General features: G+C 35.0%; 1 non-coding gene across 1 annotated transcript; it reads left to right on the top strand.

Moving 5' to 3' along the window:
• The first annotated feature begins 5,012 nt into the window (after positions 1–5,012).
• On the top strand, positions 5,013–5,085 carry Trnak-uuu (transfer RNA lysine (anticodon UUU)). Its single transcript has one exon. It is a non-coding gene; the product is annotated as a tRNA-Lys (tRNA).
• The last annotated feature ends 6,591 nt before the right edge of the window (positions 5,086–11,676 follow it).

Here is an 11,676-nt window from a genome sequence, read left to right as displayed (position 1 = left end):
TTCTGATATATCACAATGGCATTTTCAAGAATTCTTTAGAAATAATTCACAATAGGCCAAAAATAATATTTTAACCCACATAGCATTTTGTGGCTCCAATGAATAATTCAAACAAATGTTTGCTTCCAAATAATATCTAAACACAACAATAAATATATCTGAAGAATAATGTTACAAGAAGAACATACAAAATATGACTGACCAAATAGTCCAACTCCACGTACTTAAATACAGACATAAGGACTGAAAACTCATTAGCTACTACTCACTACGTGACAATGAACAAATATCCCTAAAAGCTCCGGTGGCCTAGTAATTACAGCGTACGCCTCGGATGCGGGAGTTCGTGGGATCGATCCCCGGCCGAGTCATACCAAAGACTTACAAATATGGTACTAACAGCTGCCTTGCTTGGAGCTCAGCATTAAGAGGTTAGTGTTAGGACTGGTCGGCCGGGTCTCAGGATAAAGTGACTGGGTGGGACATCATGCCACATGTCTGCGGCATGATGCCCTAGTGCTAGCCATCACTATAAACTGCCACACTGCAGACATCGTAGCGATATGACTGACAAATTCTTAAAAGCTACCTTAAAAATACAAATCACATGCACACACAAACACACACACACACACACACACACAAATCTCCCATGTCGTAGAAATAAAACCACCACATCTAACACACACCTTCCGTATTTATGTATTTTCTCCTGTACCGATCCATAGAAGAAAATCACAAATATGTATAGAGAACAATTAATTGGAAGCAAGTTTATCAACTTACAGGTGCTATTTAACTGATTATGTAGTGTGTAAGCATTGCTTTCTCTGGAAACAAAAAATTTCAAGATAGGTGATTTTCACATGTGTAATTAACTGAGAGAAATTAAGGAAAGAATGCGAAGATTTAAGAGAAGAGCAGAAGGATAGTGTTTGTGTTGTCCGGACTGTAAAATCATAACTGTTAACACAAAGAAACAATGACTAGTCTTAACTTTAACAACTTGCTCGGCTAATGACACATTTGTGCATTTCCTTATGCAGCAAAATTTAAATTCCTCCGTGAATGGTTGATTGCCATATAAACTGGATGATTGTTTCCATAAGGGGCTAACATCTAAGATCCAATCAATCCTAGACGCTAGCTATGTGAAGTTGATGAGATAACGATTAACCATGTTGCGCATAACTACCCGAGCCAACATTCGACCATGCATTAACAAGTAGCCCGCCTAGCTCAGTCGGTAGAGCATCAGACTTTTAATCTGAGGGTCGTGAGTTCGAGTCCCACGAAGGGCGTAGAATTTTTAATACCATTACAAATTTATACTACACTTTGTACACGCGTCTATTTAGCTACAAATAGGTGTGATGGTAAATGTCCCACAGAAACGTTTTTATTTTCTCATATAATCATTTTTATGTTGAATTTTGATATCCTCTTTTTCAAATTCATTAGCTTGTCAATGTCTTTCTGGTTTCCACACAGCCCTCAGAAAGGTACTGATTATGGTAGTGACCCTGTATGTACCCATCCAGATAAAAAGTGAATGAAATATGTAAGTTCATTTACATATTCTATATACTTCTATTAAAGCGTTTTGTTTTGTAATTCAATAGTGTTGGGATTTTTCTATCCTATCCTTGTACTGGTGTATATTTTTGTTTGTTATCTAATATTTTCGAGCTCTTAGCGCTTTAACGTCTTAGGCGCTGTACTAAGTCCAAATAATTATTATTATTATTATTATTATTATTATTATTATTATTATTATCATTATTAATATTATTATTGTTATTATTTTTATTATTGTTATTATTATTATTATTATTATTATTATTATTATTATTATTATCAATTGTGGGAATTTCCAAAATACTGATAAACAATTCTTCCGAATTATTTCTTCATTTTGATTTAGCAACTAAAATTGTAAGTCAGCAAAAATTCATTTTTACGACTAACATCTTTCTTTCTTTCCTTTTTTTCTTTTGGTCATTTTTTTTTTATTCTTCTTTTTTGTCTTTTAACCATTAATATCACCGCACCGGATTGCGCGATCCTTGTGGCCACTGCTTTCGAGTGTCCGATAGCCCGTAATCATACTTCCCACAAAACTGTGAACTCATTATTGTAACCTTCATGACTTGATCTAAGATAGGTTTCTTTCACATATGTACTGTGCAGTCTTTATTTTCTCCACGTTGCAAAGTTTCATCTAACTCATCAGAACAGGAAAGAACTGACAGTACCTTGCAGTGCTAGTCTCTTTTCTTCTCTTCTTTTTAAGACATATTAACTTTTAGTCGCAGATTTTAAAATTCCTTTGAGATTTGTGTTACATTGCGAATTACATATTATGTTATTGTTTGAATCGTAAAATTAATGCATTTAATTCTCAAACGATGCATTGCATTCTTTAGCTTACTTAAATCGAGAACTATTATCAAAACTCGCAATTGATAAATCATTTTTAAAAAATCCATATTTTCATTCATTTAGATTGAGCATCCGAAACTGGACGGCAACAATTTAATTTTAAGACTTAGTATTTTCACCAATACAATCATCGCATTCTATACCGCGATGTTGTGACCACCGAATTCAGGTGTCCGAGAGGCGGTGATCGTACCTCCATTAAAACCGTGAACACATCCTGCATGCATATCTCATGCAGTTATTGTTGATTGAAACGAGAAGTGTTTATACGTCTTCACGGTGCATTCTTCGTTTTGTCTCCATTACAACGTTTGAATAAACAATTTAGAACACGAAACAACTGATAGTAGCTTGCAGTGGTAGTGTCTCATTACTTTAAACATATTGTCTGTTAGGTGGAGCTTTTAGACTGGCGTTGACTTTTGTGCTTCTGTCCGTATATTTTAATAATATTCGTATCATAATATGAATGCATTCAATTTGCATATGATATAGTGGATGCGTTAGATTTACTGGAATCAAGAAGAAATGCTGACAGAATGATCAACATCTCTTAGAGTTGATTAAATTGGGTACTCTATCCCCTTCGCATGGACATGTGGATACGCTCTCATTTAGGGACATCTTAGGAAAGGAGAGAAATACTTGCAGGTATATCTATATTCATTTTGACAACAATTGAAAATCAGTGGAAGCTAAATCATAACCACCTACCCTCGGACTTTCACCCATGACCCTTAGATTAAATGTCGGATGCTCTAGCGACTGAGATTGGGGCACTACTCATCCAAATTCTGTCAGTTTGTCAGTCTCGGATTTTGCTGCGTAGCCCTTTCCATTACGTATTTAAAGGGTGCGGCCATATTTGTATCACATGACGTTTAGCAGTTATGGTGCAGATAGATGCCCAGAGCTCGGTTCAAACGAAAATGCTTTTCTTTACATTTCACGTCAATATCATTTCATTGCACAAGTCTTTGGAATTAAGAGTTTTTTGTTATGAAAACAAAATTCAGTAAATGCGTCCCCCACTGCTGCCATCATATTTGCATTTCCAGTAATGCTGCATATTAGTTCGTTAACTGAGAAATGAATGAGTCATAATTACCCAATAGTATTACGAATCTATGGTCATACACTAAAAAACAAACCTAAGCAAAACCAAAACGGTTTGTAATACTGAACAAATAATTCAGTTAACAAAGTTGTAAAATGAAAATGTAAGTGGGACTTACAGCATTATGAATTGCATCCAAAATCATCCCAAAATGTTATCTTCAAGTCCAAAGGAATAGAATTTTCCGAATAAAATCTACATCCTCAAATGCATTGGTCTACCAACAGTTCTGATATATCACAATGGCATTTTCAAGAATTCTTTAGAAATAATTCACAATAGGCCAAAAATAATATTTTAACCCACATAGCATTTTGTGGCTCCAATGAATAATTCAAACAAATGTTTGCTTCCAAATAATATCTAAACACAACAATAAATATATCTGAAGAATAATGTTACAAGAAGAACATACAAAATATGACTGACCAAATAGTCCAACTCCACGTACTTAAATACAGACATAAGGACTGAAAACTCATTAGCTACTACTCACTACGTGACAATGAACAAATATCCCTAAAAGCTCCGGTGGCCTAGTAATTACAGCGTACGCCTCGGATGCGGGAGTTCGTGGGATCGATCCCCGGCCGAGTCATACCAAAGACTTACAAATATGGTACTAACAGCTGCCTTGCTTGGAGCTCAGCATTAAGAGGTTAGTGTTAGGACTGGTCGGCCGGGTCTCAGGATAAAGTGACTGGGTGGGACATCATGCCACATGTCTGCGGCATGATGCCCCAGTGCTAGCCATCACTATAAACTGCCACACTGCAGACATCGTAGCGATATGACTGACAAATTCTTAAAAGCTACCTTAAAAATACAAATCACATGCACACACAAACACACACACACACACACACACAAATCTCCCATGTCGTAGAAATAAAACCACCACATCTAACACACACCTTCCGTATTTATGTATTTTCTCCTGTACCGATCCATAGAAGAAAATCACAAATATGTATAGAGAACAATTAATTGGAAGCAAGTTTATCAACTTACAGGTACTATTTAATTGATTATGTAGTGTGTAAGCATTGCTTTCTCTGGAAACAAAAAATTTCAAGATAGGTGATTTTCACATGTGTAATTAACTGAGAGAAATTAAGGAAAGAATGCGAAGATTTAAGAGAAGAGCAGAAGGATAGTGTTTGTGTTGTCCGGACTGTAAAATCATAACTGTTAACACAAAGAAACAATGACTAGTCTTAACTTTAACAACTTGCTCGGCTAATGACACATTTGTGCATTTCCTTATGCAGCAAAATTTAAATTCCTCCGTGAATGGTTGATTGCCATATAAACTGGATTATTGTTTCCATAAGGGGCTAACATCTAAGATCCAATCAATCCTAGACGCTAGCTATGTGAAGTTGATGAGATAACGATTAACCATGTTGCGCATAACTACCCGAGCCAACATTCGACCATGCATTAACAAGTAGCCCGCCTAGCTCAGTCGGTAGAGCATCAGACTTTTAATCTGAGGGTCGTGAGTTCGAGTCCCACGGTGGGCGTACAATTTTTAATACCATTACAAATTTATACTACACTTTGTACACGCGTCTATTTAGCTACAAATAGGTGTGATGGTAAATGTCCCACAGAAACGTTTTTATTTTCTCATATAATCATTTTTATGTTGAATTTTGATATCCTCTTTTTCAAATTCATTAGCTTGTCAATGTCTTTCTGGTTTCCACACAGCCCTCAGAAAGGTACTGATTATGGTAGTGACCCTGTATGTACCCATCCAGATAAAAAGTGAATGAAATATGTAAGTTCATTTACATATTCTATATACTTCTATTAAAGCGTTTTGTTTTGTAATTCAATAGTGTTGGGATTTTTCTATCCTATCCTTGTACTGGTGTATATTTTTGTTTGTTATCTAATATTTTCGAGCTCTTAGCGCTTTAACGTCTTAGGCGCTGTACTAAGTCCACATAATTATTATTATTATTATTATTATTATTATTATTATTATCATTATTATCATTATTAATATTATTATTGTTATTATTTTTATTATTATTATTATTATTATTATTATTATTATTATTATCAATTGTGGGAATTTCCAAAATACTGATCAACAATTCTTCCGAATTATTTCTTTATTTTGATTTAGCAACTAAAATTGTAAGTCAGCAAAAATTCATTTTTACGACTAACATCTTTCTTTCTTTCCTTTTTTTTTTTTTGGTCATTTTTTTTTTTATTCTTCTTTTTTGTGTTTTAACCATTAATATCACCGCACCGGATTGCGCGATCCTTGTGGCCACTGCTTTCGAGTGTCCGATAGCCCGTAATCATACTTCCCACAAAACTGTGAACTCATTATTGTAACCTTCATGACTTGATCTAAGATAGGTTTCTTTCACATATGTACGGTGCAGTATTTATTTTCTCCACGTTGCAAAGTTTCATCTAACTCATCAGAACAGGAAAGAACTGACAGTACCTTGCAGTGCTAGTCTCTTTTCTTCTCTTCTTTTTAAGACATATTAACTTTTAGTCGCAGATTTTAAAATTCCTTTGAGATTTGTGTTACATTGCGAATTACATATTATGTTATTGTTTGAATCGTAAAATTAATGCATTTAATTCTCAAACGATGCATTGCATTCTTTAGCTTACTTAAATCGAGAACTATTATCAAAACTCGCAATTGATAAATCATTTTTAAAAAATCCATATTTTCATTCATTTAGATTGAGCATCCGAAACTGGACGGCAACAATTTAATTTTAAGACTTAGTATTTTCACCAATACAATCATCGCATTCTATACCGCGATGTTGTGACCACCGAATTCAGGTGTCCGAGAGGCGGTGATCGTACCTCCATTAAAACCGTGAACACATCCTGCATGCATATCTCATGCAGTTATTGTTGATTGAAACGAGAAGTGTTTATACGTCTTCACGGTGCATTCTTCGTTTTGTCTCCATTACAACGTTTGAATAAACAATTTAGAACACGAAACAACTGATAGTAGCTTGCAGTGGTAGTGTCTCATTACTTTAAACATATTGTCTGTTAGGTGGAGCTTTTAGACTGGCGTTGACTTTTGTGCTTCTGTCCGTATATTTTAATAATATTCGTATCATAATATGAATGCATTCAATTTGCATATGATATAGTGGATGCGTTAGATTTACTGGAATCAAGAAGAAATGCTGACAGAATGATCAACATCTCTTAGAGTTGATTAAATTGGGTACTCTATCCCGTTCGCATGGACATGTGGATACGCTCTCATTTAGGGACATCTTAGGAAAGGAGAGAAATACTTGCAGGTATATCTATATTCATTTTGACAACAATTGAAAATCAGTGGAAGCTAAATCATAACCACCTACCCTCGGACTTTCACCCATGACCCTTAGATTAAATGTCGGATGCTCTAGCGACTGAGATTGGGGCACTACTCATCCAAATTCTGTCAGTTTGTCAGTCTCGGATTTTGCTGCGTAGCCCCTTCCATTACGTATTTAAAGGGTGCGGCCATATTTGTATCACATGACGTTTAGCAGTTATGGTGCAGATAGATGCCCAGAGCTCGGTTCAAACGAAAATGCTTTTCTTTACATTTCACGTCAATATCATTTCATTGCACAAGTCTTTGGAATTAAGAGTTTTTTGTTATGAAAACAAAATTCAGTAAATGCGTCCCCCACTGCTGCCATCATATTTGCATTTCCAGTAATGCTGCATATTAGTTCGTTAACTGAGAAATGAATGAGTCATAATTACCCAATAGTATTACGAATCTATGGTCATACACTAAAAAACAAACCTAAGCAAAACCAAAACGGTTTGTAATACTGAACAAATAATTCAGTTAACAAAGTTGTAAAATGAAAATGTAAGAGGGACTTACAGCATTATGAATTGCATCCAAAATCATCCCAAAATGTTATCTTCAAGTCCAAAGGAATAGAATGTTCCGAATAAAATCTACATCCTCAAATGCATTGGTCTACCAACAGTTCTGATATATCACAATGGCATTTTCAAGAATTCTTTAGAAATAATTCACAATAGGCCAAAAATAATATTTTAACCCACATAGCATTTTGTGGCTCCAATGAATAATTCAAACAAATGTTTGCTTCCAAATAATATCTAAACACAACAATAAATATATCTGAAGAATAATGTTACAAGAAGAACATACAAAATATGACTGACCAAATAGTCCAACTCCACGTACTTAAATACAGACATAAGGACTGAAAACTCATTAGCTACTACTCACTACGTGACAATGAACAAATATCCCTAAAAGCTCCGGTGGCCTAGTAATTACAGCGTACGCCTCGGATGCGGGAGTTCGTGGGATCGATCCCCGGCCGAGTCATACCAAAGACTTACAAATATGGTACTAACAGCTGCCTTGCTTGGAGCTCAGCATTAAGAGGTTAGTGTTAGGACTGGTCGGCCGGGTCTCAGGATAAAGTGACTGGGTGGGACATCATGCCACATGTCTGCGGCATGATGCCCCAGTGCTAGCCATCACTATAAACTGCCACACTGCAGACATCGTAGCGATATGACTGACAAATTCTTAAAAGCTACCTTAAAAATACAAATCACATGCACACACAAACACACACACACACACACACACAAATCTCCCATGTCGTAGAAATAAAACCACCACATCTAACACACACCTTCCGTATTTATGTATTTTCTCCTGTACCGATCCATAGAAGAAAATCACAAATATGTATAGAGAACAATTAATTGGAAGCAAGTTTATCAACTTACAGGTACTATTTAATTGATTATGTAGTGTGTAAGCATTGCTTTCTCTGGAAACAAAAAATTTCAAGATAGGTGATTTTCACATGTGTAATTAACTGAGAGAAATTAAGGAAAGAATGCGAAGATTTAAGAGAAGAGCAGAAGGATAGTGTTTGTGTTCTCCGGACTGTAAAATCATAACTGTTAACACAAAGAAACAATGACTAGCCTTAACTTTAACAACTTGCTCGGCTAATGACACATTTGTGCATTTCCTTATGCAGCAAAATTTAAATTCCTCCGTGAATGGTTGATTGCCATATAAACTGGATTATTGTTTCCATAAGGGGCTAACATCTAAGATCCAATCAATCCTAGACGCTAGCTATTTGAAGTTGATGAGATAACGATTAACCATGTTGCGCATAACTACCCGAGCCAACATTCGACCATGCATTAACAAGTAGACCGCCTAGCTCAGTCGGTAGAGCATCAGACTTTTAATCTGAGGGTCGTGAGTTCGAGTCCCACGGTGGGCGTACAATTTTTAATACCATTACAAATTTATACTACACTTTGTACACGCGTCTATTTAGCTACAAATAGGTGTGATGGTAAATGTCCCACAGAAACGTTTTTATTTTCTCATATAATCATTTTTATGTTGAATTTTGATATCCTCTTTTTCAAATTCATTAGCTTGTCAATGTCTTTCTGGTTTCCACACAGCCCTCAGAAAGGTACTGATTATGGTAGTGACCCTGTATGTACCCATCCAGATAAAAAGTGAATGAAATATGTAGGTTCATTTACATATTCTATATACTTCTATTAAAGCGTTTTGTTTTGTAATTCAATAGTGTTGGGATTTTTCTATCCTATCCTTGTACTGGTGTATATTTTTGTTTGTTATCTAATATTTTCGAGCTCTTAGCGCTTTAACGTCTTAGGCGCTGTACTAAGTCCACATAATTATTATTATTATTATTATTATTATTATTATTATTATTATTATTATTATTATTAATATTATTATTGTTATTATTTTTATTATTATTATTATTATTATTATTATTATTATTATTATTATTATCAATTGTGGGAATTTCCAAAATACTGATAAACAATTCTTCCGAATTATTTCTTTATTTTGATTTAGCAACTAAAATTGTAAGTCAGCAAAAATTCATTTTTACGACTAACATCTTTCTTTCTTTCCTTTTTTTTTTTGGTCATTTTTTTTTTTTATTCTTCTTTTTTGTGTTTTAACCATTAATATCACCGCACCGGATTGCGCGATCCTTGTGGCCACTGCTTTCGAGTGTCCGATAGCCCGTAATCATACTTCCCACAAAACTGTGAACTCATTATTGTAACCTTCATGACTTGATCTAAGATAGGTTTCTTTCACATATGTACGGTGCAGTCTTTATTTTCTCCACGTTGCAAAGTTTCATCTAACTCATCAGAACAGGAAAGAACTGACAGTACCTTGCAGTGCTAGTCTCTTTTCTTCTCTTCTTTTTAAGACATATTAACTTTTAGTCGCAGATTTTAAAATTCCTTTGAGATTTGTGTTACATTGCGAATTACATATTATGTTATTGTTTGAATCGTAAAATTAATGCATTTAATTCTCAAACGATGCATTGCATTCTTTAGCTTACTTAAATCGAGAACTATTATCAAAACTCGCAATTGATAAATCATTTTTAAAAAATCCATATTTTCATTCATTTAGATTGAGCATCCGAAACTGGACGGCAACAATTTAATTTTAAGACTTAGTATTTTCACCAATACAATCATCGCATTCTATACCGCGATGTTGTGACCACCGAATTCAGGTGTCCGAGAGGCGGTGATCGTACCTCCATTAAAACCGTGAACACATCCTGCATGCATATCTCATGCAGTTATTGTTGATTGAAACGAGAAGTGTTTATACGTCTTCACGGTGCATTCTTCGTTTTGTCTCCATTACAACGTTTGAATAAACAATTTAGAACACGAAACAACTGATAGTAGCTTGCAGTGGTAGTGTCTCATTACTTTAAACATATTGTCTGTTAGGTGGAGCTTTTAGACTGGCGTTGACTTTTGTGCTTCTGTCCGTATATTTTAATAATATTCGTATCATAATATGAATGCATTCAATTTGCATATGATATAGTGGATGCGTTAGATTTACTGGAATCAAGAAGAAATGCTGACAGAATGATCAACATCTCTTAGAGTTGATTAAATTGGGTACTCTATCCCGTTCGCATGGACATGTGGATACGCTCTCATTTAGGGACATCTTAGGAAAGGAGAGAAATACTTGCAGGTATATCTATATTCATTTTGACAACAATTGAAAATCAGTGGAAGCTAAATCATAACCACCTACCCTCGGACTTTCACCCATGACCCTTAGATTAAATGTCGGATGCTCTAGCGACTGAGATTGGGGCACTACTCATCCAAATTCTGTCAGTTTGTCAGTCTCGGATTTTGCTGCGTAGCCCTTTCCATTAAATATTTAAAGGGTGTGGCCATATTTGTATCACATGACGTTTAGCAGTTATGGTGCAGATAGATGCCCAGAGCTCGGTTCAAACGAAAATGCTTTTCTTTACATTTCACGTCAATATCATTTCATTGCACAAGTCTTTGGAATTAAGAGTTTTTTGTTATGAAAACAAAATTCAGTAAATGCGTCCCCCACTGCTGCCATCATATTTGCATTTCCAGTAATGCTGCATATTAGTTCGTTAACTGAGAAATGAATGAGTCATAATTACCCAATAGTGTTACGAATCTATGGTCATACACTAAAAAACAAACCTAAGCAAAACCAAAACGGTTTGTAATACTGAACAAATAATTCAGTTAACAAAGTTGTAAAATGAAAATGTAAGAGGGACTTACAGCATTATGAATTGCATCCAAAATCATCCCAAAATGTTATCTTCAAGTCCAAAGGAATAGAATGTTCCGAATAAAATCTACATCCTCAAATGCATTGGTCTACCAACAGTTCTGATATATCACAATGGCATTTTCAAGAATTCTTTAGAAATAATTCACAATAGGCCAAAAATAATATTTTAACCCACATAGCATTTTGTGGCTCCAATGAATAATTCAAACAAATGTTTGCTTCCAAATAATATCTAAACACAACAATAAATATATCTGAAGAATAATGTTACAAGAAGAACATACAAAATATGACTGACCAAATAGTCCAACTCCACGTACTTAAATACAGACATAAGGACTGAAAACTCATTAGCTACTACTCACTACGTGACAATGAACAAATATCCCTAAAAGCTCCGGTGGCCTAGTAATTACAGCGTACGCCT

Source organism: Sinohyriopsis cumingii, unplaced genomic scaffold, assembly GCF_028554795.1.
Source record: "Sinohyriopsis cumingii isolate HCF-2022 unplaced genomic scaffold, ASM2855479v2 utg001656l, whole genome shotgun sequence".
NCBI lineage: Eukaryota > Metazoa > Mollusca > Bivalvia > Unionida > Unionidae > Sinohyriopsis > Sinohyriopsis cumingii.
This window is presented reverse-complemented; position numbering and strand designations above follow the sequence as displayed.